Genomic DNA, 24,178 nt, shown 5'->3' on the forward strand with positions numbered 1-24,178 from the left:
ACTGTTTTTTAGCATGCACAGCTCTACAAATCCGTGTTCTTGAAAAGTTAGGGTGACATCCAATCAAGTTTGACTTAATTGCACACACCCATTCACACTACTTTGGATGACTTCAATTTCTGTTTATTAGCCGATTTCACAAGTTCTAAAACAACACCTATTGTTAAAATATCTTCTCTTAGCTTACATGTACTTCCGGTCAAGATGGTCGACATTTTTTTTCTCTGCTGTGAAAAAATTTAAATTAAAAACATATACAACCAAGACAAACGTTTTATAATATTTTAATAGCATTAAATAAGATGTGCAACAATTGATCATTCAAGCAATAAAAACTTGTACAACAACAGTGAGTATGACGTGTTTGTGAAAGAAAACCAGTTTAACGTTCTAGCAAACAAAGGAATGGCCGACTCAAGAAAACGGGCACGAGTAAACACGGGCAGTCAAAGTACTCAAGGTGAGGAGCATTCAATATCACAACATGAATATGGAAGCCTAAATACTGATGATAAACTGAGTGTAATGTTTGCACGGATGAGCAGTATTGAACAGAAAGTTGATGTCTGTCTGAGTTTACACAACCAAGTGAAATCTATAGAAAATTCAGTATACCAACATGATGTGAGACTGAAATTTCTCGAATATAAGTCAATTGATTTAGAAGCAAGAAGCCGGAGAAATAACCTAATTATAGGTGGCATAGATGAAATGAAAGGTGAAGACTGCCATTCTTTAATTGCCAGGTTCCTGAAAGACAAACTCCAAATTGACCCATGCCCTGCAATCCCTAGAGCACACAGGCTAGGTAGATTCCGCTCAAATTCTACAAGAGCTATCATCGTTTATTTCCTTGACTTTAGAGACACAGAGCTTATATTGGCAAATGCAAATAAATTAAGAAATACAAATTTTCACATAAATAGAGACTTCCCAAAAGAGATTGTAAATGCTCGCAAAACTCTGTGGCCAGAGCTCAAAAGACTCCGTGGTATGCATCCAAAGAGCAAAATAAGCATTGTCTTCCCAGCAAAGATAGTGTCAGATGGTCGTGTCGTGGCAGACATGTTCCCTGATTGGAGCCAAGTCCTAAATGGCGACAGAATCACGACCAATGTCCACCATTCTCCAAACGGCAACTATAGTCACCAATCACTTAGTTTGAAACCCCACCAATACGAAGTGAACCACAAATCTGTTTATGGCAATGAGACGTCCATTCCACATGCCACGCAGCACAACTATTCTCCAAACAGCAACTATAGTCCAAAATCACTTAGTTCAAAATCCCAACAATTTGAAGGGAACCATAAGCCCGCTTCTGGCGATGAGGTGCCCACTCCACAAGTCACGCAGCACAGTCAAATCCACAATACACAGTCCATAGAGCACTATGAAGGAGCCCCAAATCCAACAGTCCAGGAAATCCACACCAACAAAATAACCTCCTCGTCAAATGGACATACACACATTTCCAGGCGTCCTCAATCTGAATCTCCTGCTCCAGCAAGAAGACGCACACACGCCCCGATAAACCAAAGATCGTCTGCCTCGGGGGAATCCGCTTTCCAGCGCCCATGGACATCAAAGTCAAAGAACACCCAAACAAACACTGATCGATCTGCAGCAGGTGTTAATTCCAGAACTCTCCAAACTGCTCACACAAACACTAATGAAAACAATGTTCATTTGGATTCCCTGAACACGAGCTGTGCAAATCCCTCAAACTCTCACAAATAGGCCCAAGGGGGGAGAGGCGCTCTGCGTAACCTGAAATCAGAAACAAACTTAAAATTATGTTGTCTGAATGTAAGTGGCCTAAAAAAACGTTTAAATTACCCTGAATTTGTTGACTTTGTAAATATGTATGACTTGTTTTGCATTTCAGAAACACATCTTGATGAATATGACATTGTTGATCTTAATGGCTTCCATTTAATATCCAAACACAGGATGCAAAATTATAGAAGAAAATCAGGAGGCATTGGTATATATATAAAAGACAATATTAGCCAATATGTTCACGCTGTCCCAAATAACTCGGAATACATACTCTGGGTTTCTATATCCAAAAGCTTATTCAATTTAGATGAAGATATCTTACTAGGTGCACTGTATTTGCCACCAGAAAATTCAAGGTTTTTTAATGAAGACTTGTTTAACGTTTTGGAAAATGAAATCAATGACAAATGCAGTAACTTTAAATATGTTTGCATAGCTGGCGATACAAATGCTCGAACAGGTTCAATGAAGGATTTTATACGCTCTGACCCACACCTTAACAACCTGTTTGATATTGACGAAGAAATTCAACAACAACTTGATAAATGTGTTATCCTGGAAAATCTTTCAATTCCACTCACAAGGGTTTCCCTAGACAAAAAAACAAATATGCATGGGTTCCGAATGCTCGATATCTGTAAAAACTGTAACATTTTTTTCCTCAATGGTAGACTATACACAGATAAAAATTCAGGTGCCCTCACTTTTCGAGATAAGTCTGTCATTGATTATGTCATTGCAACAGCCGATTGCTTCACAAACATTACCTCATTTGAGATTATTGAAACAGATCCCTTATTCTCTGATGGACACAGCGCTCTTACATGGACCTTTAGAATATTGAACAACCAAATGCCAAAACAAGACACTAAATTAGCCTTTCATCATCCTGCCTGGAAACAAGGTATGGAAAACAATTTTAAGCAAAACATAAATATGGCAGACATAAACAATCTAATATCACAACTTAACACCTACCCTCAATCCAAGGAAACAGTTGAATTTATAACCAGCGAACTACAGTCCATTTTTCACAACACAGCACTTCAAACGTTCCCTGAAAAATTTAGAAACAAGCATATAGTAAATAGGCCAAACAACAAACCCTGGTTCGGACCAAAATGTTTTCAAGCAAGACAAAACTACCATAATGCTAAAGACGAATATACAAAAAATAAAAATAATGAGAACAAATTAAGATTAAAAAACGCAAGTAAGCAATACAAAAGAACAATGAATATATTCATTAATAAACATAATGAAAACACTTCTTCCAAACTTAGAGCATTAAATAAAACAAACCCAAAAAATTACTGGAAATTTTTGAACTCATTGAAACCTAAAACCAAACTAAATAAGGCACCCTCCATTGATGAATTCTACGAGCATTTCAAGATCATAAATACAAATACAATTGATGATGACCGTTTCGAAAATGATATACACACCACGAATGACTCAAATATGTACCTAAACGAGCCACTCACTGAACATGAAATAATTAAATGCATAAATAACCTAAAAAACTCTAAAGCCTCAAGCCCTTCAGATAACATTCTTAATGAATATATTAAATCAACCAAAGAAATCCTACTACCCCTTTATTGCAAACTGTTTAACTGTATTATTGATACTGGAATTATTCCCCAAACATGGCTTGAAGGTACTATCATCCCAATTTTCAAAAACAAAGGTGACTCTAAAGATCCCAATAACTATCGACCAATAACAATATTAAGCTGTCTTGGAAAACTGTTCACCTCTGTACTAAATCAAAGATTAACTCAATTCTTGGAAAACAACAATCTTCTAGATGAAAACCAAGCAGGATTCAGAAAAGGTTATTCTTGCAGCGACCATATTTTTACACTACACTCTTTAATAGAAATACTAAAAAAACGGAAACAAAAACTCTATTGTGCATTTATTGATTTCTCGCAGGCGTTCGATAAGGTATGGAGAGTAGGCCTCTGGCACAAGCTTCTAAAAACCTCAATAAACGGTAAATTTTTTAACATCATTTTTAGCATGTATAGTAATATTAAATCCTGTATCTCACACAATGGCACTGTCTCTCCTACATTTATTTCAGAAATTGGAGTCAGACAAGGAGAAAACCTTTCCCCACTTCTGTTTTCTTTGTTCCTGAATGATATGCAATCATTTTTAAATCTGAATGGTTCTGTCGGTGTAGAGTTAAACGACCCCTTAGACCTAACATTGTGGCTTAAACTCCTTATTTTACTCTATGCTGATGACACTATATTACTTTCCGATTGCCAAAATGACTTCCAGAATAGCCTTAACACTTTCCATGAATATTGCAACAACTGGCACCTTAATATTAATTATAACAAAACTAAAATAATAATATTCGGAGCAAGACAATTACAAAACTTCAATTTTTACATTGGTAATACACCTATTGAGATAACAGACAACTATCATTATCTTGGTCTCACTTTCTCAAGCAATGGATCATTTCTTAAAGCACGCAAACATATAGCAGAACAAGCAACCAAAGCCATGCACTTACTTTTCACAAGGGCAAACAATGCCAGCCTCCCAATCGACCTCATTATAAAGCTCTTTGACCACACTGTGCTCCCTATTCTGACCTACGGATCTGAAATATTTGGATACGAAAACATTGATATACTTGAAAGAATCCACAATAAATTTTTAAGAAAAATCACATATGCTAAAACTTCAACACCTATATCTTTCTTACACGGAGAGCTTGGAAGGTACCCAATATCAATTACAATTCAAGCAAAAATGATATCTTTCTGGACTAGAATACTTAACGGGAAACAAAATAAGTTTGCAGCGCAGATATATAACTATATGATGATTCTCCCTGACAATAACTTCAAATGGATAAATAAAATAAAAGAAATTCTCAATGCAACAGGTTTTATAGACTTATGGCACAACCAACACCAATTGAATACTACTATAAAAACAAATAAAATCATTAAAAACAAATTAATAGAGCAATATAAAGCTACATGGCAAAACAGTCTCACTACCTCAAACAAAACCAGAACATATAGAATATTCAAAGAGAACCTTGAACTGGAAAAATACCTTACACTTTTGCCTCAGCGTGAGCGAAGTAGCCTGTTCAAAATCAGAACAGCTAACCATAACCTCCCAGTCGAAACAGGTAGATACGATGGCACCCCATATGCTGAAAGAAAATGCACAAAATGTACAAATGACCAGGTTGGAAGTGAAGAACACTACATTTTATTTTGTCCCTACCTTCAAACACAAAGAGAACAGTATTTAAGTGTATTCAACACACCAACTTCAAACCTTACTCTTAAAACAGTTCTATCAACAACTTCAACAACACAACTTAAAGAAGTGTGCAAATTCTTAAACATAATCCTTCAAAGTTTTAAACAACAGTAATGTCACACCACTCCACTACCATTTCATCCCATTACTATCATACATGTATTCTTGTCGCATTATATGTCCAACCCAATGCCTCCTGATCTTCCCAAGTTGACAAATGACAACCATTAACTATGTATTATATGTTTATTGTTGTTCCGTATTGCTTCTCCAGTAACGGATTCTTTATCGTTTATTTATTTCATTGTTTTATCTTTATGTCAACTTCAAGGGAGATAATTTCTTTATCTGCTTAACAAAGACAGTTAAATAGTAGACTATTAAATGATACCGTACACCAATTTACTTACTAAGCTTAGTTAATAAATAAATTACCTGCTTACCTGGCGCTTTAACGGTACGTTCCATCCTTTAACTTAATTTTATCCGATAATTGCTGTCACGAGTTCGTTTTCAGGTGTTCTTTTTTTGCACTCGTTACTCTAAAGCGCGAACAAACAAATCAATTATTCCCGGAACGGGCTATACGCTACTATACTGCCTTTCTATGTTTATGTTTTTGCGGCTGTATTTAAGTTATCCTTTTTTTTTCTTAGAATCAAACTGTATGTTTGCCAACATCGGAAAAAATGTACATAATAAAAATAGCTAATGTAAATAAAATGAAAGCTATCCATAAATGTCGGTGTTAATTGCTATTCACAGCAAATGTTATTTTGCTAATATGCCTCCCGACAATATACAGTATAAAATCTGTGTTGTATTGCATTGCTCTGTGTATGTAAATTGTTTATTATGTATAGTGTACATATTATTCAAATATCGCAACTGTGGACTTTTCTCTCTCTCTCTCGAAAAATAAACTCAGGTTACACCTGACTACGACTACTAGTGATTGACATTGAATTAAATCTACTTATAAAGCCCAATACCTAAAAAAGACTTCCCATTTTCTGTTTTCATCATTGTCTGCCGGATTCGTCATCTCGATATATAACTATTGTATATATACATGTAAAGACATATCCACTCCCCCCCCCTCCCAACAAACTAGTTAAAATTGATTGTGTTTGAACACTCCACTTAATAGTTTCCCTTTGTATTGTGTATTATAGTATTGTATTATATGTTTACATTATGCATGCTATAGCTGATCAACTTGAACCGGATAATACTGTTAAAACCTGTTTTTGCCATGTTGCCCTTATTGTATACCTTGTATACTTGGGTGAAAATAAAGAGTTGTTCTGTTCTGTTCTGTTCTGTTAATTGTAATTAACTCTGGTCATTAATTAATCAATCAACCACGTAAACTGATAATTGAAGTTAGGATCCCTTCTTTTAATAAATTCCCAAGATTAAAGAAAAAACAAACAAAACATCTTTTGCAGTTCGCTATTGGATCATACAATTAACACGCGCGTGATTTGTTTTTTTTTCTTTCGCGAAATCCTAGTCCAAGAAGAGCTTTTATTAATTATGAAAAGAAAAAAACAACAACTGTGTATTAGAAACAAAACTTCAATTACCTATAACTCATGAATTTGTTCTAAATGAAAATAAAAATTATAGCATTAAACAATTGAAAAATCTACAGAATCAATATCGAAATAAGTCGGACTGAAACCGTTTTTGGATCGAACGATCGTAGCATTTATTATACTGTGTAATATTGTTTATATATATATATATATATATATATATATATATATATATATATATATATATATATATATATATATATATATATGCGCTATTAAATAATATTATTTTAAGGTTGTATATGTTAGAAATAAAAATGTATACAGGAATATTTATCAGCAAAAGCCTTTCAAATAAACTATTCACCCGCATTATTGCCGCGATTTGGAAATTCGTATGGTGCTATGTCTTTAACCATCGCGGCATTATAAATTCATATTCTAGCATAATTACTAATGTTTCCATGAAACGTTATTTTATAAAAATCGGATCATTATTGACCGCCCTAACATTTTCGCATAACTTTGCTCGATAATCGTAGCCGTTGCTACTGACGACGCGTCGCCATCTTATCGTTTAATTGCCCACGTGACCGCGCCGCCGGATTTAACGATAAAGCGCGAAATTTCGAATCTCTGCATTTTATGATTACCGGAATAAACCCCCTTCGGAAGAAACCCCCTTCGCTAAAAACGGCAGGGCGGAAGAAACCCCCTTTCATAGTTTGCATACGCGGAAGAAAGCCCCTCGCTAGTTGTGCACACGCGGAACAAACCCCCTTCGAGTTTTCAGACAGGCGGAATAAACCCCCTTCGTGTTTTCAGACAGGCGGAATAAACCCCCTTCCTAAGTGTTAAGTCTTTCCCTTGAACATGTCGGCGGCATGGGTGTGCTCTGTCACTGACTTCACTACATAAAGCATACATATTGATGAAACAGGTCAATCGTTTTACTTATAATATCAAGTACTTATTCATTTGTCCGAGCCTTTAAAAAAATGTTAATATGACTAATATAGCTATACTCAGATGTGACGAATTGGAATTTTATGCAGAATTAATATTATATAAAAATAATCGCAATACATGGGTTTTGTAGAAAAAGACTCATTTATTTTTGAGTATAAGTACATGGTATAATATTACTTACCTCTAGATCAGTGGTAGCAATAGCACGGCATTTCTGTGAACCCCGTTGGTCACACTCCCAACGCTGGCTAACCGCTGACTTTGCTTTCTTCGTGTAGCAGTACCCCTAGTAACACAACTTCTGCCCACCCTTGTTGTTCGTGATGATCTCCATTATTGATATATTCGAAATACCAACGATGTGTATATATACATACCAATTAATCGAGCAAATGTAATTTAAAAAAACTGTACATAACTTCACACGAGCCGCAAAGGCGCCGATCATGACACAACTTCTCATCATTATCAACAATAGCCGGTACATTAAAGGACCTTTTATATAATTAAATGCAGGTGCGAATATCTATTTCCAAACTGTTATGTGCTGAGTAAAGAGGTGTACCGGCCGTTTTTTCACAAGTTGTTAATGATGAGATGCTCGTGTGAATTTGTCTTGCACGCGTTTCAGTGAGATTATACCATTTTATATGCGTTAACTTGTACTTGATTGATAAAAATAACAAACACACAAAATTAGCGCCCAGAGCCGATAGTGACGAAGATATTTCGTACATATTTTCCTATAATAACCGAAGCATTCGTCTTTAAAAAAAATTGAATCATGCAAAAAAACGTGCTTCCCGAGATCTTTCTGAAAATAAAAGTGAATTTCTGTAAACAATTACCGTGCGTTTAAATGTAACTAAATTGTCTGGAAGGGGGTTTGTTCCGTTATGGAAGGGGGTTTATTCCGCCTGTCTGAAAACTCGAAGGGGGTTTGTTCCGCCTATGCAAAACTAGCGAGGGGGTTTCTTCCGCGTATGCAAACTATGAAAGGGGGTTTCTTCCGCCCTGCCGTTTTTACCGAAGGGGGTTTCTTCCGGAGGGGGTTTCTTCCGTACACCGCATTTTATAGGCCTTTGATAGCGTTTTACAGCTCACCTGATGTTCTAAATAATATACGTTTGTTCCCACAAAAAATGCGTCAATCTTAGAAACTCAATCAATTACTAATTACTCAATCAATTACTGAGTACTAATAGAAATTGGAGTTGCAGTAGTAGTATAGTAGTTACAGTAGAAGAAGAAGTAATATCATCAGTAAACAGCCACTCAGTAGTAATTATACTAATAATTATAAAAATAATTAATATTAGTATACTATACGTACACTAGTGGCACCAACAACATTATATTTGAAAACATAAATTGCAATAGTCATTATTATTATTGTTATTATTATTATTATTATTATTATTATTATTATTATTATTATTATTATTATTATTATTATTATTATTATTATTATTATTATTATTATTATTATTATTATAATCATCATAAGTTTAACTATGATTATTATTATAAGCAGTACTTTTAGTATTTCTGTATAATTATAAAAGTTATTATTGATATTAATAAGGTAAATGTTTCAATATTAAAGCCGGCCTTTTTTATTGTGGAACCTATCCAAGGGGCGATATTCCAAATACCGCAGAACACGGTCTATTATAAAAACATCAAATAATTAATATGCTATGGTACTAATATACAGGATGTGGCTTTGCGATAAGTAATCAAGGGTCCGTTTTTTACAGCGTTTGACAGGCCACATGTTTTTCTAAATAATTTACATTTTGTGTGCATACGAATGAGTCAATCTTAAAAAACATAAATGTCATAAAAATCTATGGCATAGCAAATAAAATTTTAGAAAGACTGTGGTATTTATAATAAACGGAGTAGAAGGAGAAGTGTTAGCATTATTATAAAAATGTAGTAGTAGTACAACTAGTAGCAGTAGCAGTAGTAGTATCGGTAATAGTAGTAGTAGTAATAATAATAGTAATAGTAATAGTAATAGTAGTAGTAGTAGTAGTAGTAATAGTAGTAGTAGTAATAGTAGTAGTAGTAGTAGTAGTAGTAGTAGTAGTAGTAGTAGTAGTAGTAGTACTAGTAGTAGTAGTAGTAGTAGTAGTAGTAGTAGTAGTAGTAGTAGTAGTAGTAGTAGTAGTAGTAGTAGTAGTAGTAGTAGTAGTAGTAGTAGTAGTAGTAGTAGTGGTAAGTAATAGTAGAAGTAGTAGTAGTAGTAGTAGTAGTAGTAGTAGTAGTAGTAGTAGTAGTAGCAACAGCAATATAAGTAGTAGCAGCAGCAACAATAATAGTAGTAGCAGTAGTAATAGTAAACCTGAAAGTAGAATTATAGTTAAAGAAGTAGTATAAGTAATATACCGGTATCGTCAGTGAACAGCAGCTCAGAAGAAATTTATAATAAAGATAATAATCATAATTATGACTACATGAGAATAAGTAAACATTGCAGTAGTAGAATAAGTAGTAGTTGCTGTTGTTAAAGTAGAAATAGTTGTTGTTTTAGTGGTAATGGTAACAGAAGCAGCAGTATTAATCATCAGCATAATATTTACACTAGGCGCACCAACGACTTAATGCTTGGAAACATCAACAGAAATTAACGTTATGAAAGTAATTAATGTTATTATTAAAGTTAATGTTTCAATATTAAACCGGATTGTTAAAAAATCGTGGAACCGATCCAAAGGGGCGAAATCTCTTGTCCAACAGGACACAGTCTATTATCAAAAATATTTCTTGTATATTCATGATATGCCTTTGCGATAAGAAATCAAAAGTCCCTAACTTGAAAGCGATTTACAGACCACATGTTGTGCCAATAAATATGCATGTTGACAGCATAGGGATGTTAAAGCATGTAAGGGATACCTAATTTGCACAAAAATGTGGGTACTAGCCACGGGACGGATCCAATTCGCACAGCAGATAGTCGGTTGTCATAGCATTTTGGTATTAATACACAGGATGTGGCCTTGCGATAAGAAATCCAATGTCCCTTATTTTACAGCGTTTAACCGGACACATGTTGTTCCAAATACAACATTTTGTGAGCATAATAATGCGTCAATCTTAAAAAATCAATTAATATAATAAAAATCCCTGGAACCGCAATTTAACTTTATTGAAAGAAATTAATATCGATGTAAACATAATAATAATAATAATTATTATTATTAGAAGTAGTAGTAGTTACTAGTATTATTATTATCATCATCATCATTATTATTGGTAGTAGTCATAGTAGTAGTAGTAGTAGTAGTAGTAGTAGTAGTAATAGTAGTGGTAGTAGTAGTGGTAGTGGTAGTAGTTGTAGTAGTAGTGGAAGTGGTAGTAGTAGTTCTAGTATTATTATTAGTAGTAGTAGTAGTAGAAGTAGTAGTAGTAGAAGTAGTAGAAGTAGTAGTAGTAGTAGTAGTAGTAGTAGTAGTAGTGGTAGTAGTAGTGGTAGTGGTAGTAGTAGTGGTAGTAGTAGTAGTAGTAGTAGTGGAAGTGGTAGTAGTAGTTCTAGTATTATTATTATTATTATTAGTAGTAGTAGTAGAAGTAGTAGTAGTAGTAGTAGCAGCAGTAGTAGTAGTAGTAGTAGTAGTAGTAGTAGTAGTAGTAGTAGTAGTAGTAGTAGTAGTAGTAGTAGTAGTAGTAGTGGTAGAAGTGGTAGTAGTAGTAGCATTGGGTTATGTTTTAGCATGTCAGGGATACCTAATTTGCACAAAAATGTGGGCACTAGCCACGGGACGGATCCAATTCGCACAGCCGATAGTCGGTTGTCATAGCATTTCGGTACTTATAATAAGATTAAAGATCAAATGTACTTTAATTACAGCGTTTAACAGGAAACACGTTGTTCCAAATAAAACATTTTGTAACATTAAATGCGTCAATCTTAAAAACTCCATTAATGTAATACACACCTCTAGCATCGCAATTTAACGTTATTGAAAGTATTTTTTACCATGTAAAAATAATAAAAATAAGCAGTAAGACAAATTGCATTATTATTATTGGTAGTAGTGGTAGTAGTAGAAGTAGTAGTAGCAGTAGTAGTAGCAGTAGAAGTAGCAGCGGTAGTAGTAGTAGCAGTAGTAGTAATATATATACGCAGTCGACATTTACTCTATCATTACAGCTGGTAAAAGGTGTGACATGTGGCTTTGATCATATACTTGTTAATGTAAATTAAAGGTACAACTGACTGACGATCATTACAGTTTGATAAAGGTGTGCCCTGTGGCTTAGATCATATACTTGTTAGTGGAACTTAAACGGTACAACTTACTGACAATCATTACTGTTTGTTAAAGGTGTGATATGCGGATTTAATCATACAATTGTTAATGAAAATTAAAGGTAAAACTGTCAATCATTATAGCAGATCACAACAAATCCAAGTATCAATCTGTGAATAATTACAAACGTTTAACAGGCATGGTACCTTAACAACATTATAAAAGTTGATATGTTGAGTATTTGTCTACAGTTGCTTATTAACAAATTAATTGTTCCTTACTTATTAACTGGTAAGTTGTAAGACTTGGATGATCAAACAAAATTATCAATAAGCCATGCATTTTGGTGGAAATGTGAGAAAAACATCGAATTAATTAATTCATTTATAAGTGAGCTTATGCATTGCAATTCCATAGACATATTGTGAATGTCGTTTTTTTTTTACTTAATTAGAACGGAAACAGACACAAATTAAAACAACAACAAATATATTATACTTTTTTTTAATTCATGAAGTTTACATATTCATATTTGCTGCATATAATACATACAGCATTTATATACTTTTACTTGCATGTGCAATATGTGAAGATGTCATTAGAAAATATTTCCTTTGAATTTTTTAAGTTTAATATTTACTTTATCTCATTCATATATTGGTAAAACCGTTATGCTACGATTTAATGATCTGGGTGACTTGTTCTCAAGATTATTATCAGCTTATCAACAATTAGTTTAAAATAACATGCCAATTTCTTGTGTACTAGGAGCAAAATACGTTTGGCTATGATTCAATGAAAAAGGATGATAAGAATATTAATATTTTGTAAAACCAAGTTTCATTGCACATCCAATTTTGTATATAAGCCATTACTTTATTGATAATAAACACATCAGTAATGTTAGATTTATCAGGGACCTATACATGGATTTATAAAATGAATTACATTTTTATCCACAAAAGCATCTTAACATACATATATCACCCACTCTTTTAGTACGTGCCGTAAAACTCGATCTGTAAGTCTATGGGCCATTTATTAATTTTTTTATTTTCAATAATGGTTCGAATAGCCAGAAATCTATTAATAAATATTTGTTTAAATATTTCTCTGGTGTAACCATTTCGCTTTCATATTCGATTGGTCAGATAAAACTGGTGTTCACCAGTCTCAGAAACATTGTACAGCCGAGTCGACAGGTACCAACCCAATAAATATTGTAAACGTAATCGATTAAAACGCCGAGAAGTTTTCAATCGAAATCGATGGTAATAAAGTATTATTTGATTGGACATTAAGCTTTACGATAACCAATGATAATGATTGTATCATACTAAACAAATGGCGGTTCATTTGTGGGAACAGAATCTCATCTCGATGAAAATCATAATCGGTAAGGCTTTATTTTAAAAAAGAAGACCAGCAAACAAAAATTAAATAATATGAAATAAGGCAAAGCCTCAAATCGAGCTCGATTAATGTTTAACAGATGAAAATAACAGAACAATTTGAGGACATGTCACTTTCTGAAATGGTCAGAAGTGGGTGGGGTAATGTAAAACAATAATTCCTTATATTGACATTCTATTTAAAGTTTGAAACTGTGTGAACAATTAAAATAACATATACTTTAGTTATACATGAACGAGTTGTAATGAAATCTTTCTAAAGAGTTAATAATGTACAGAAGAAACCCCCTCCGGAAGAAACACCCTTCCCTAAAAACGGCATAGCGGATGAAACCCCCTTTCACTTTTGCATACACGGAAGAAACTCAACTCAAATTGACCCGAAAACAGGGTATATCACTTTGAACAGCCATAACTTCATCAATTGTTCAGCCATTGTAACGAACTAGGTCTTATTCAACGCTAAAATGAATGAAGTTTGATAGAAATTCAGTTATTGTTTGTTGTTATGTACAGGTACCCTTTGAATTCCATTTGTATAAATAATATAGTAACCATAGTAGGTTTTTATTATATTATATACGTCATTCCCTTAATAACGCAATTGAGTAAAAATAAATTGGGGTGAAAAACCCAATTAAGCTCAAAGGTAGGGGGTGAAATTGTTTGCTAAAACAGAGCTCCAGATAAGGATTTGTGAAATTAGTAACGGTACTGCCACTGACAGAAAGAAAAGGAGTAACGCTTAAAATCAATTAGTACCTGTACTACCATATCCAAAAATACAGGTAGTACTGTACTACCAGTGTTCTTGGATATTGAAGGGTGTATAACTGACTTAACAGAAACATTTGCAGCAATTAAAATAAATATATGTATATCAATATATGTAGCTTCTTAAACAGTTACTGTGTTAGGTTTTCCATTCTGAATTATGATACTAATACAACTACACATTAAAACTCATGACTTATACTATTTCTTCATTTTTCTTGACAAGAAAACACAAGCCAACTACAGTGCCCCAGATAAGCTTCGTATCTGCGTCTTTCACCCTATTAAAATGTCTAAAAATGCAAAGAAATGCAATATCATGCGTATTGAAAACGCAACCAATTTGACTTTTACGCAAATTAGTCAAATTTGATGCGTACCATACAAAATCTACGATCAAAAATGCTTTGCTCATTTTAGGTATTTTCTCTTTGGAATTATTATTGTAACGCGGTGACGCTTACATTCAGCAAGCTCAGCAAACGGTCATAGTTATTCAAACGCTATGCGGACTGGATTTCATAGTTAAATTAAGCGGCTGACCAAATTATTTACGACGACAAACATGCGTTTTCAATCTGACTTAATTCGTCGCTCAGTGTGCATGTATTTGTAAAGCGCATGTACTTTTAGTTTCTATTACGATGCGAAATAAAAATTGCTAAGAGAGGTCGAAAGACGTCCGAGATTGTTGCGCAAAAATATCAGCCGATCACAAACTTTTTTGAATCAAGAAAGCAAGAGCCAATAAGTGCAGAATCATTCGTGTTATCGATTTTGTTTGAAACTGTGTATACAGCAGTTGAGTTGACATCCAAAAACATGATGGAAAGTCTGTTACTGAACAAACCTGTCAAAAGTCCTTGGTTAGAAATTGTCAACATTTTTTAACCAGGTTTTCCGAAGGAAAAAACTGGTTATTAGATTGGCGAATGCGGGCGGGCTGGCTGGCTGGCTGGCGGGCTGGCGGATCAAGCTTGTCCGGGCCATAACTATGTCGTTCATTGTCAGATTTTAAAATCATTTGGCACATTTGTTCACCATCATTGGACGGTGTGTCGCACGAAAGAATAACGTCAATATCTCCAATGTCAAGGTCGCCACGACTAAAAATAGATTTTTTTTAAAACAAACTTACAAAGGGGGTTAATTTTGTTTGTTCATTTCAAAAGTTCATTTTGAGTTTTCTCCCTTTATCAGATTTTTTTTTCACAAAAAAAACCTGGTTTTGTGACAATTTTGTCCCTTGTTAAAGTTTATATCATGGACAGTTTCAAGGATTAAAGATATCACGAAACATAAGTTTATAAAAATTTATGATGATAGTTTACAGTTCTATTGAATCAATACAAGTGTGCAGCGTCAACAGAAGTAAATCAGCAATTATTTTAAGGTATGCATTTTTATTACTCATTTCACTCTATTTGAAGAATGGAATCACCCTATTTTTCAAAATCAATGGGTGAAAACCCTATTTCCCAAATAATTATCTGGGGCAGTGCCAACTAGTAAGCTAAGTAAATGAACACTTATTTCACTGTCTCATCCGTTTCCCATCGTGTTTTCTAACGTTTTACGTCAAGGGTCCGTTTTTTACAGCGTTTGACAGGCCACATGTTTTTCTAAATAATTTACATTTTGTGTGCATACGAATGAGTCAATCTTAAAAAACATAAATGTCATAAAAATCTATGGCATAGCAAATAAAATTTAAGAAAGACTGTGGTATTTATAATAAACGGAGTAGAAGGAGAAGTGTTAGCATTATTATAAAAATGTAGTAGTAGTACAACTAGTAGCAACTAGTAGCAGTAGCAGTAGTAGTATCAGTAATAGTAGTAGTAGTAATAATAATAGTAATAGTAATAGTAGTAGTAGTAGTAGTAGTAGTAGTAGTAGTAGTAGTAGTAGTAGTAGTAGTAGTAGTAATAGTAGTAGTAGTAGTAGTAGTAGTAGTAGTAGTACTAGTAGTAGTAGTAGTAGTAGTAGTAGTAGTAGTAGTAGTAGTAGTAGTAGTAGTAGTAGTAGTAGTAGTAGTAGTAGTAGCAACAGCAATATTAGTAGTAGCAGCAGCAACAATAATAGTAGTAGCAGTAGTAATAGTAAACCTGAAAGTAGAATTATAGTTAAAGAAGTAGTATAAGTAATATACCGGTATCGTCAGTGAACAGCAGCTCAGAAGAAATTTATAATAAAGATAATAATCATAATTATGACTACATGTGAATAAGTAAACATTGCAGTAGTAGAATAAGTAGTAGTTGCTGTTGTTAAAGTAGAAATAGTTGTTGTTTTAGTGGTAATGGTAACAGAAGCAGCAGTATTAATCATCAGCATAATATTTACACTAGGCGCACCAACGACTTAATGCTTGGAAACATCAACAGAAATTAACGTTATGAAAGTAATTAATGTTATTATTGAAGTTAATGTTTCAATATTAAACCGGATTGTTAAAAAATCGTGGAACCGATCCAAAGGGGCGAAGTCTCTTGTCCAACAGGACACAGTCTATTATCAAAAATATTTCTTGTATATTCATGATATGCCTTTGCGATAAGAAATCAAAAGTCCCTAACTTGAAAGCGATTTACAGACCACATGTTGTGCCAATAAATATGCATGTTGACAGCATAGGGATGTTAAAGCATGTAAGGGATACCTAATTTGCACAAAAATGTGGGTACTAGCCACGGGACGGATCCAATTCGCACAGCAGATAGTCGGTTGTCATAGCATTTTGGTATTAATACACAGGATGTGGCCTTGCGATAAGAAATCCAATGTCCCTTATTTTACAGCGTTTAACCGGACACATGTTGTTCCAAATACAACATTTTGTGAGCATAATAATGCGTCAATCTTAAAAAATCAATTAATATAATAAAAATCCCTGGAACCGCAATTTAACTTTATTGAAAGAAATTAATATCGATGTAAACATAATAATAATAATAATTATTATTATTAGAAGTAGTAGTAGTTACTAGTATTATTATTATCATCATCATCATTATTATTGGTAGTAGTCATAGTAGTAGTAGTAGTAGTAGTAGTAGTAGTAGTAGTAGTAGTAGTAGTAGTAGTAGTAGTAGTAATAGTAGTGGTAGTAGTAGTGGTAGTGGTAGTAGTTGTAGTAGTAGTGGAAGTGGTAGTAGTAGTTCTAGTATTATTATTAGTAGTAGTAGTAGTAGAAGTAGTAGTAGTAGTAGAAGTAGAAGTAGTAGTAGTAGTAGTAGTAGTAGTGGTAGTAGTAGTGGTAGTGGTAGTAGTTGTAGTAGTAGTAGTAGTGGAAGTGGTAGTAGTAGTTCTAGTATTATTATTATTATTAGTAGTAGTAGTAGTAGAAGTAGTAGTAGTAGTAGTAGTAGTAGTAGTAGTAGTAGTAGTAGTAGTAGTAGTAGAAGTGGTAGTAGTGGTAGTAGTAGTAGCATTGGGTTATGTTTTAGCATGTCAGGGATACCTAATTTGCACAAAAATGTGGGCACTAGCCACGGGACGGATCCAATTCGCACAGCCGATAGTCGGTTGTCATAGCATTTCGGTACTTATAATAAGATAAAAGATCAAATGTACTTTAATTACAGCGTTTAACAGGAAACACGTTGTTCCAAATAAAACATTTTGTAACATTAAATGCGTCAATCTTAAAAACTCCATTAATGTAATACACACCTCTAGCATTGCAATTTAACGTTATTGAAAGTATTTTTTACCATGTGAAAATAATAAAAATAAGCAGTAAGACAAATTGCATTATTATTATTGGTAGTAGTGGTAGTAGTAGAAGTAGTAGTAGCAGTAGTAGTAGCAGTAGAAGTAGCAGCGGTAGTTGCAGTAGTAGTAGCAGTAGTAGTAATATATATACGCAGTCGACATTTACTCTATCATTACAGCTGGTAAAAGGTGTGACATGTGGCTTTGATCATATACTTGTTAATGTAAATTAAAGGTACAACTGACTGACGATCATTACAGTTTGATAAAGGTGTGCCCTGTGGCTTAGATCATATACTTGTTAGTGGAACTTAAACGGTACAACTTACTGACAATCATTACTGTTTGTTAAAGGTGTGATATGCGGATTTAATCATACAATTGTTAATGAAAATTAAAGGTAAAACTGTCAATCATTATAGCAGATCACAACAAATCCAAGTATCAATCTGTGAATAATTACAAACGTTTAACAGGCATGGTACCTTAACAACATTATAAAAGTTGATATGTTGAGTATTTGTCTACAGTTGCTTATTAACAAATTAATTGTTCCTTACTTATTAACTGGTAAGTTGTAAGACTTGGATGATCAAACAAAATTATCAATAAGCCATGCATTTTGGTGGAAATGTGAGAAAAACATCGAATTAATTATTTCATTTATAAGTGAGCTTATGCATTGCAATTCCATAGACATATTGTGAATGTCGTTTTTTCTTTACTTAATTAGAACGGAAACAGACACAAATTAAAACAACAACAAATATATTATACTTTTTTTTATTTCATGAAGTTTACATATTCATATTTGCTGCATATAATACATACATCATTTATATACTTTTACTTGCATGTGCAATATGTGAAGATGTCATTAGAAAATATTTCCTTTGAATTTTTTAAGTTTAATATTTACTTTATCTCATTCATATATTGGTAAAACCGTTATGCTACGTTTTAATGATCTGGGTGACTTGTTCTCAAGATTATTATCAGCTTATCAACAATTAGTTTAAAATAACATGCCAATTTCTTGTGTACTAGGAGCAAAATATGTTTGGCTATGATTCAATGAAAAAGGATGATAAGAATATTAATATTTTGTAAAACCAAGTTTTATTGCACATCCAATTTTGTATAGAAGACATTACTTTATTGATAATAAACACATCAGTAATGTTAGATTTATCAGGGACCTATACATGGATTTATAAAATGAATTACATTTTTATCCACAAAAGCATCTTAACATACATATATCACCCACTCTTTTAGTACGTGCCGTAAAACTCGAACTGTAAGTCTATGGGCCATTTATTATTTTTTTTATTTTCAATAATGGTTCGAATAGCCAGAAATCTATTAATAAATATTTGTTTAAATATTTCTCTGGTGTAACCATTTCGCTTTCATATTCGATTGGTCAGATAAAACTGGTGTTCACCAGTCTCAGAAACATTGTACAGCCGAGTCGACAGGTACCAACCCAATAAATATTGTAAACGTAATCGATTAAAACGCCGAGAAGTTTTCAATCGAAATCGATGGTAATAAAGTATTATTTGATTGGACATTAAGCTTTACGATAACCAATGATAATGATTGTATCATACTAAACAAATGGCGGTTCATTTGTGGGAACAGAATCTCATCTCGAAGAAAATCATAATCGGTAAGGCTTTATTTTAAAAAAGAAGACCAGCAAACAAAAATTAAATAATATGAAATAAGGCAAAGCCTCAAATCGAGCTCGATTAATGTTTAACAGATGAAAATAACAGAACAATTTGAGGACATGTCACTTTCTGAAATGGTCAGAAGTGGGTGGGGTAATGTAAAACAATAATTCCTTATATTGACATTCTATTTAAAGTTTGAAACTGTGTGAACAATTAAAATAACATATACTTTAGTTATACATGAACGAGTTGTAATGAAATCTTTCTAAAGAGTTAATTATGTACAGAAGAAACCCCCTCCGGAAGAAACACCCTTCCCTAAAAACGGCATAGCGGATGAAACCCCCTTTCACTTTTGCATACACGGAAGAAACTCAACTCAAATTGACCCGAAAACAGGGTATATCACATTGAACAGCCATAACTTCATCAATTGTTCAGCCATTGTAACGAACTAGGTCTTATTCAACGCTAAAATGAATGAAGTTTGATAGAAATTCAGTTATTGTTTGGTTTTTATGTACAGGTACCCTTTGAATTCCATTTGTATAAATAATATAGTAACCATAGTAGGTTTTTATTATATTATATACGTCATTCCCTTAATAACGCAATTGAGTAAAAATAAATTGGGGTGAAAAACCCAATTAAGCTCAAAGGTAGGGGGTGAAATTGTTTGCTAAAACAGAGCTCCAGATAAGGATTTGTGAAATTAGTAACGGTACTGCCACTGACAGAAAGAAAAGGAGTAACGCTTAAAATCAATTAGTACCTGTACTACCATATCCAAAAATACAGGTAGTACTGTACTACCAGTGTTCTTGGATATTGAAGGGTGTATAACTGACTTAACAGAAACATTTGCAGCAATTAAAATAAATATATGTATATCAATATATGTAGCTTCTTAAACAGTTACTGTGTTAGGTTTTCCATTCTGAATTATGATACTAATACAACTACACATAAAAACTCATGACTTATACTATTTCTTCTTTTCTTGACAAGAAAACACAAGCCAACTACAGTGCCCCAGATAAGCTGCGTATCTGCGTCTTTCACCCTATTAAAATGTCTAAAAATGCAAAGAAATGCAATATCATGCGTATTGAAAACGCAACCAATTTGACTTTTACGCAAATTAGTCAAATTTGATGCGTACCATACAAAATCTACGATCAAAAATGCTTTGCTCATTTTAGGTATTTTCTCTTTGGAATTATTATTGTAACGCGGTGACGCTTACATTCAGCAAGCTCAGCGAACGGTCATAGTTATTCAAACGCTATGCGGACTGGATTTCATAGTTAAATTAAGCGGCTGACCAAATTATTTACGACGACAAACATGCGTTTTCAATCTGACTTAATTCGTCGCTCAGTGTGCATGTATTTGTAAAGCGCATGTACTTTTAGTTTCTATTACGATGCGAAATAAAAATTGCTAAGAGAGGTCGAAAGACGTCCGAGATTGTTGCGCAAAAATATCAGCCGATCACAAACTTTTTTGAATCAAGAAAGCAAGAGCCAATAAGTGCAGAATCATTCGTGTTATCGATTTTGTTTGAAACTGTGTATACAGCAGTTGAGTTGACATCCAAAAACATGATGGAAAGTCTGTTACTGAACAAACCTGTCAAAAGTCCTTGGTTAGAAATTGTCAACATTTTTTAACCAGGTTTTCCGAAGGAAAAAACTGGTTATTAGATTGGCGAATGCGGGCGGGCTGGCTGGCTGGCTGGCGGGCTGGCGGAACAAGCTTGTCCGGACCATAACTATGTCGTTCATTGTCAGATTTTAAAATCTTCCGTTTCCGTTTCCGGTAGTGAAAAGACACAAAAATGTAGATGGATTTAAAAATGGAATAAAGTTAATTTATCGGTGTGCAAACTATAAACTTCAGGGATATGTAAGGTGTGTGGACTTCAGGCAAACGAGCAAGTATGGAACTTTGTTGAAATATACCATAGAAAATTAATTATTTATCAAAAGTTGTTCCTTTGCATTTATCACTGGGTGGGGGATTGGACTTGTTGGACGTGTCATCAAAACCGGTCATTCCAACGTCCGAGTTTTCGGTCACTTCGTCACGCATGGCCAAAACGTCCGATTTGTCGGCCACTTCGTCACGCATGACCAAATCTATTGAACTCTAATCGACGATAATCATCCAATGCTGCGAAGCGGCGAAGCGCATCCAATCAAAGCCATTCAGATACATCTATGTGGTAACAGTGATTGAATAATAGTCTGATGTGTAAGACAACGTGTTGTGTATTGTAACTTAAAATGAATAAAAGGGCCTATTCCTCTACAGCAAGCGAAGGGGCGGTTACTGACGCGAGCCTTCTAGATTCGTCACTTTTCGAATCACCCAAAGTACCCAAGCAGGGCAAAAAAACCAATAAAAAGAAAAAAAACAGATAAAGAGACAGCAGGTCAAAAAAGCATGACAGAATTCATAACAACAAAAGAAAATGAAACCAAACAAAACAAAACAGAATCACCTAGTATTGAAAAGCGTTTAGACGAAATAAGCGCAAAACTATCCAATGTCCTTACAAGAAGCGATACAGACATTATTAAAAACATAATAAAAGAATCGCTCGAAGGCCTCAAAGAACAATTACTCGGATCCGTTGTTAAACAAATCGAAATTCTCGAAAGCAACATGTTTGACCAGGCAAAAGAATTGGCTTCACTTAAACAGCAACTCAGTGCAAAGGATCAGGAGATTAACATTCTAAAACAATCTGACCATTCCAAAAACCAGACTTACGAGGCCGGTATCAATGACCTCGAGCAGTATGGCCGCCGGAACAGTATTCGAATTTCTGGCCTCTCATTTGACTCAGAAAATCAAACATCGATTCAAGTTGCTGAACACACGGCGAAAATGATGAGTCACCATTTAAACGTACGTCTTGAATACAAAGACATCGATATCGCCCACAGGCTCGGGAAATATATACCAAACAAAAATAGAGCTGTGATAGTTAAATTTGTGCGTCGACAAACAAAAAATGATGTCATGAAGCGCGCAAAACAACTAAAGGGCACAGGCATTTACATCAACGAAGACTTGACCAAAATAAACGCCGAGGTGCTAGCATCCCTGCGTCTCAAGGAGCCAAGCCGTGTTGAAAGGGCCTGGTCTCACGAAGGCAAACTGTTTGTGAGGTACAAGGGCATTGATCGCAATGAACACGTGGACTATAAACAATATCAAAACTGGCTAAGCAAACCGTGGCCACAAAAAGAGACCACCACATACGCCAAGAAAGCTGCATCTACTATTCTCCGATAACCCAAACAGATTTAACACTCAAAAAATGTGAAAAGTGTGACAAAAATGAAGTGTGTAAACCTTAAATGACAGCAGTTTATTACATCATTTAAATATCCGATCGTATTGAAATCACCAGCTTTACACTGATTTGTACATAAAACATTGAAGAATATTATTTTTAGTAAGATCATTTGTTTCAAGTTGCATTCACTTATACAAATATCAATATTTGCCACAACATGTCATGATTACATGTACCTACCTCCTGTATAATTATGTACCCACATTCCTGTTAACATACCTATCTTCGTGTAAATATACCTAGCTTCCCGTAAACATACCTACCTTTATGTAAGCATACCGCAACTACTTTCCTGCGTAATTACATACCTAAATAGTTTAAGTGCATACCTTACATAAGATTTATTCCCTATTGCATTTGTATGTACATATACATATTATAAATTAGTTGGGTATATGTACATATACATATTATAAATTAGTTGGGTATAGTTACTATAATTTACAATTTAAATTCATTGAAATACTGTTACGGAAAACAAAATAATTAATTTCCATATTACAAACGATTTTCTTCAATTAAAACGTTTTTCTCACTAAATATACTGTTATGGCCTTATAAAACTCGTGCAAAACGTGCACACTTAAAGCTGTTTGTAAATATAAGGAACAGGCAATGCATGAAACATAAATGCAAATGGAACTCACTCGCGCCGGTTCAATGCTGTCGAGCCACACAAATCCTTTTTTTTCAGTGCCTTTTGTTTGTCTCCATTTTTCTTGCGTCTATACTGCTATAAACATTAAAAATAGCACATTGTCAAATGAATTAAAACGATGTTTGTTATAATACATTGTTTTTCTACATGCATGATCACATATTTGATTTTTTTATTGTTTTTGAAGAGTGTTTCTTTGTCAATTTACACATTGTTTATAGTACGAAAATACTTTTGTATTATTGGTTAAGTATGTCTCTCTACTTCTCGCTTAGTAAACTGTTATTACCACATACAACTCGTGCAAAACGTGCCGATTAAACTGAATGCAAATATAGGGAGCAACTATCGCGTAAAAAAGCGAAATGCTAATGGAGATCAAGGACGCCGGATTAATATTGTCGAGCTCCACAAACAATTGTCGTTATGTTCTGCTAACAGTTCAGGGCTTGTTTTCATAGTATATTAGTTTGCTCTATCGTTCGAAATATCAAAATGTCAAATATATTACAATGATGTTTGTTTTTATAATGAGTACTATAATTCAATAGGCATGTGTATGTATTTTTGTATTGTTTTTGGCGAGTTTGTTTTTCCTCTGTGCCTCTTAACATATAGTTTATAGTACATATACTGCCATACTGCCCTAACTCTATGAATATATAAAGTACCGTAACAAAGAATCAATTTATTTGTGAACTTGAA

At 33.9% G+C, this 24,178-nt stretch overlaps 1 long non-coding RNA gene across 4 annotated transcripts; it reads right to left on the reverse strand.

Annotated features, from left to right (window-relative positions):
- Positions 1 to 831: 831 nt before the first annotated feature.
- On the reverse strand, positions 832 to 5,626 carry LOC127835247 (uncharacterized). Of its 4 annotated transcripts, none has more exons than XR_008028424.1 (5): positions 5,532 to 5,626; positions 4,878 to 4,975; positions 4,319 to 4,408; positions 2,761 to 2,839; positions 832 to 1,770 (listed from the first exon to the last, which is right to left on the reverse strand). It is a non-coding gene; the product is annotated as an uncharacterized LOC127835247 (long non-coding RNA). The 4 variants fall into 4 exon arrangements; XR_008028425.1 differs by having other exon boundaries at positions 4,873 to 4,975; XR_008028426.1 differs by having other exon boundaries at positions 5,524 to 5,618.
- Between the last annotated feature and the right edge of the window lie 18,552 nt (positions 5,627 to 24,178).

This window comes from Dreissena polymorpha, chromosome 6 (assembly GCF_020536995.1).
Source record: "Dreissena polymorpha isolate Duluth1 chromosome 6, UMN_Dpol_1.0, whole genome shotgun sequence".
Lineage (NCBI taxonomy): Eukaryota > Metazoa > Mollusca > Bivalvia > Myida > Dreissenidae > Dreissena > Dreissena polymorpha.